This window comes from Antechinus flavipes, chromosome 3 (assembly GCF_016432865.1).
Source record: "Antechinus flavipes isolate AdamAnt ecotype Samford, QLD, Australia chromosome 3, AdamAnt_v2, whole genome shotgun sequence".
NCBI lineage: Eukaryota > Metazoa > Chordata > Mammalia > Dasyuromorphia > Dasyuridae > Antechinus > Antechinus flavipes.
The window spans coordinates 10,418,819-10,423,862 of NC_067400.1; the positions used below are offsets into that span (position 1 = coordinate 10,418,819).

The window sequence follows — 5,044 nt, forward strand, 5'->3', positions numbered from 1 at the left end:
TCATCTCTCTCAGCCTCCGCTTCCTCTTCAGTAAAATGAGGGTAACCATGGCATCTACTTCCCCAGGTTATAAGGATCAAAGGGGAAAATCATGTAAAGGGATTCACAAACTTTAAGTGCCAGATAAATGTTAGCTATTATTCTGATTATGACTCATTATTATGATTAACATTAAGTACCCAATCATGGAGCATTAAGCAATTATCTTGATGGGGGTCACAGAATTGTTATTGTGTCTTCAACCTTCATTTTCCCAGGAAGCCTCTTGTTACAATTCAAATTATTTCCCCCAATAAATTAGCATTTATTTTGTGTCCCTCTTCCATCCCCCTAAGCAAAAGCAGTAGCAGTTCCCATATTGGCCACGATCAGCAAACGTGCATGTCCTTCTGGGCCTTTCAGTCAGGAGATGGAGGTCTCTCTCTGTAATCTGTTGAATCCAAACCCAAGAGCTGACGTCTCAACCAGAGGTTGAGGTTTCTAGTAGGATTCACACCCATCCTTTCACTTGAACCTTACAACTATCATGGGAGGGACTATTCTTCCCATTTTACAGATGAGAAAACCAAGGCTCAAGATAAGTGTCAGAGGCAGGATAGCTGGATGGGTGGAGAGATAGAAAGAGAAGCTATGATGGATGGATGGATGGATAGATGAAGTACATGGATGGACAGATAATTTATAAAGTACTTGCCATATGCCAAGTATTTTACATACACATGTGTGTATACATACTTATATATGTATATATGTGTGTGCTTATATATAAACATCAACAATAGTATCTGCCCTTGAGTATATTTTAATGGGGAAAAAAAATCCCACATACTCATAGGCAACACACGACAGGCTTTCTGATATTTAGTGATGTTATATGTAGCCCCCACGTCTTTCTTTCTACATCCCTGTCCTCAGAGGGCTTACACATGTGGTGAACCCTGCATGGAAAGTGCACGAGAGGCAAGGTGACCTCTAGGGCAAAAGGGACAAAAGTCATTAGGACTCAGGAAGGCTTCCTGCAGGCAGCTGTCCTTGACGTGGGATCTGGAGCTGCAAGGGGATACTGAGGAGTATCCCTCATGAGGTCCGCAGAGTGCAAGTGATTTGTCCTGAGATTTGAACCCAAGTCCTCTCTTATTTCAATGCTCTTTCATTTCAAGGGCAGATAAATTCCACAGCTTCTCCCTCCCTCCTGCCCCGTGCCATTACATTCCAGCCAAACTGGCCTCCTTGCCGTTCCCAGAACAGGACATTGTATCTCTTGCCTCCACATTCTGGCACCGATCGTTGTCCATATTTAGAAGACTCTTCTCTATTCCTTAGAAAGCTCATCTCAAATGCTGCCCCTTCGTGGCTCTCCTGAGCCATGGCCAACGCCCTCTCAATTATTGGAACTGTCTGTATTGATCATCATTTAGCTTTAGAAGCTTCTGGAGGCTAGAGAATTTCTTTTTCAAGTCTATCCCCAGAATCTAATGTGGCATTTGGCACATAGTAGGTGCTTAATAAATGTGTCAATTTTTTTTAATAGATAGGAGAGTTAAAGGAAGGTATTCTGGGCACAGAAACAGTAGGAGCAGAAGTGGGCAATATCAGTATTCACCATGAATAATCCAGTTTTACTGAGGCAAAGAATAAAGAGAGAAGTAATTTAAGATTAAATCCTAGACTGAATTTTTAAATAACGGGTGCTTAGCAAATGTTTGCCGCTTGATTGATTGGCAAAATGGTGGGCTTTCCTGTGCTCTGCAACAAGAAATCATTAAAAGCTTTAGAATAGGAATGATGTGACTAAGAGATCTAAGAATAATCGGGAAGCGGTGAAGTAAGTTATTAGAGGGAAGAGGGAGTGGAGATGAAAAAATCTGGCTGAAGGAATCAGTGGAGCCATGATAGGGTCCACACATTACAAAGTACAGAGGCATCAAATCACAGCCCACAAAACTACTCGCCAGATTAAAATGTGATCGGGAGATGTTTAACAAAATAGAGAAAAATACAGCCTGGATAATGTTAATTTGCAGTTTCCTGCGTAGATCCGGCCCTCAGGGATCCCTTTCTATCCCAGTTGGTATCGGTGATGGACGCGATAATGGGAAGGTAAAGTTGGCAGGCTTGGTAACTGATGAGAGAGCATTAACTGCCATGGAAACTGCGCTTTACACCGTGGGGAGGCTGAGAGAAGCCCCGGAACTGAGGGTTGATGAGGGACGTGGCCAGCCTCGGGCACACAAGGAAGGGTAAGAGCTGGGATCTGAAGATCGGTCTTCCTGGTCCAAGCACTTGATTCTTGCCAAGAACAGAAAACAAAGAAAAGCTAACGGCAACACCAAGGTTTCAAACATGGTATAGGGTGAGCTGCTAGGATCACCAACAGGAGCTGCTATTCTGCCCTCCACCAGCAGGGGCAGGCTAGTTGGTCAGAGGAGAGGTGTAAGAGCTCCTCTTGGGACCCAGAAATAACCCTGAGGGTTAAAGGGGGGTATATTCTTATTAGCAGAATCTTGGGATTAAAGGGTACGAAGACATTGGCCACTTAGCATAATTCCAATGTGCTTTCCTAAACATCTGCAAGGATGCACAGAATCACTAATCGTGCACTAATGGGCCCATCTTCCTGTAAGTATCATTAAATAGCATTGGTATTTTTGTTCTTCATTTTTAAAGCAAGTTTTAGAGGCTTTGGAGCCCTGAAAAACAAGTGATCTGAATATTTAATGTAAAGATCCATCTCAGAAAAATAACTATTAAAGTCAGCGGCAAGCTGGGTGTTTTACTCATGTAAGAGGAGCCGGCCAACCCTCGGCTTGGGCAGAGCCTGCCAAGGCATCCCCGGGCTCCGGCAGCCTGCCCTACCCCCACCCCCAGGAGGGGGCCCTCCCAGCTCTGAGTCGGGGATGTTAAGGTATCACCTCCAGCAGCCCATTCTCTCTGTTCAGAGACAGACAACGGGAGGGTCACTCTCCAAGGCTGACCGGACAGGGACCAGTACATAGAGCCCGGTAGGCTGGTAGTGCCACCCAGTGGCTGGCAGAGGAACAACACGAGCCATGGTCCCCACCATGGCCTCGGGTCCACTGCGGAGCACATGATGTGTGAAGACCTGAAAAGTGAACACCGGGCAGTGCCCAGAGCTCCTGAGGACTTTGCCAGCAGGGCACAGACTGGGCAGCTCGGGTGCCCAGGGACACCCTGGGGGTGGCACCTGAGCATCAGCCTCCTGGAGAGTCCCTCCATCCCTTCCTTCCCTGGGGCAGAGGGAGAGCAAGCACCGCCCCGGTGTCTCTGCCTGGCACCTGGCTCAGGTATTCCCTACTCACCTGGTGCCATAAGTGCTGCCCCCAAGAGCTCAGGGAAGGGAAGATAAGTCCCAGGCTCGGCGGAGGCTTGGCTTGTGGGGCTCTCATCCCAGAGAGGGAGCGACCCCTGGTGGGAGGTCGTCCCGCTGAGAAGGGGTCACCCTCCTGGAGGGTTCTACAGCTGAAGTCATCTGAGGAGTCATCCCTCATCTACCTCACTTGGCCCAAGGTCACTCGAGTAATGTGCCCATTCAGGGATCTGAACCCAGCCCAGCATCCCACGGGAGCCCATGATGGGCGCCCCACACGCCACAATTCAGCCAAACCAGCTCCCGTTCCCCCTCCGGGGCCCCTTGCCTGTGCCCCCCACGGCTGCCTCCTCGGCCCCCATTTGATTCCTACTAGTGCTCTCCTCCCCCATCCAAAAAAAATCCGCTTCTGGCATTTTTGCGCCTAACGAGACGGATCCAATAAGGAATCGCACGGCGCGCTGGAGGGGAGGCCGGTCTCGGCCCCAGCAAGGCCAGCGTCCGCGTCACGGTCTGCAGAAGGGCCTGCCAGCCTGGGTCCGAGCTCCCCACCCAGGCAATCACCAGTTGTTATTAGAGGGCTTTGATGCAGGGGATGCTGGGGGCCCAGAGTGCAAAGGAAAGGAGCCTCTCTTCTGGGGGGAGCTCGCACTGTCCTGGGAGGACCGGTCCTCTTGACACACATCACTCAAACAGGTGACAGTCCGCAGTGGAAGGGAGCTAGTGGTCAGGAAGGGGGGCAGGAAGATTGGCAGAGACAGGGAGGGCCTGCGGACCAGCTGCCGCAAAAGTCGGAGGTGGGAGGTGGGGGGGCCGAGTGTGTCAGAGGTCACGCTGGCCAGTGGGCAGAGCCGGGTTAGGACAGGCAGTGTGCAACCTGGGTGAGACTGGGCAGTAAGGGCAGGCTGGGTGAGAGTGGGTAATGTGCCCTGGGGGCAGAGCTGGGTGAGAGTGGGCAGTGGGCACTGGGGGCAGAGCTGGGTGAGAGTGGGCAGTGGGGGCGGAGCTGGGTGAGGGGGCAGTGGGCACAGCTGGGTGACAGTGGGCAATGTGAGAGGGACCGGGCAGGTCAGAGCAGCTCATTTTTTCTGTGGGAGTTAATAGCGGGGGTACAGGGGTCTCTGTCTCCCGCTGTTCTTAACGTCGTCTCCCCAGCTAGAAGGTAAGCTCTGTGAGGGCCGGACGGTCTCCCTTTGGACTTAGATCCTAAATTACAACTGAGGGACTCGCAGGAGAGGAGGAAGGGATCTAGCGCAGGCCCCGCCCACAGCGCAGGATAAAAGACAACTAGATGGTCCTCGCCGAAGGGTTGTGCGCATGCGCGGTACGCCATCCGGCCAAGTCCGGGAACCACACGTCCAAGCAGCGCTCCTCTCCTACCCCCGGCTCGCCTGGAAGCCTCCTGACGTTCCACGGCGGGGGCGGTCCTTATCACTGAGCCGGAGGAACCGACTAAGACCCGATTTTTCCCTCCGTCACCCGTCCCCAGCCCCAGGGTCGAAACGCAGCCGCCGGCGCGAAAGCCGGTCCCGCCTCTTGGCTAAACACGCGGCCCCGCCTGCCCTTACTTCCGGCTGACGACCCGCCCCATCCGGACCCAGGCCGATCACCGATTGGCTGCCTCTTCGGACCAGCCCTCCTCCCGGTGATTGGCAGCAGCAAGCAGGCCGAGGCCGAGGCCGCCGCTGCCGCCGCCGCTGTCGTCGCCGCTCCCGC

The 5,044-nt window shown here is 52.3% G+C and overlaps 1 long non-coding RNA gene across 1 annotated transcript; it reads right to left on the reverse strand.

The window, feature by feature from the left end:
• Window positions 1-1,508: 1,508 nt before the first annotated feature.
• LOC127558370 (uncharacterized) lies at window positions 1,509-3,626 on the reverse strand. The gene is made up of 2 exons (XR_007952794.1): window positions 2,913-3,626; window positions 1,509-2,289 (listed from the first exon to the last, which is right to left on the reverse strand). It is a non-coding gene; the product is annotated as an uncharacterized LOC127558370 (long non-coding RNA).
• Window positions 3,627-5,044: the final 1,418 nt, after the last annotated feature.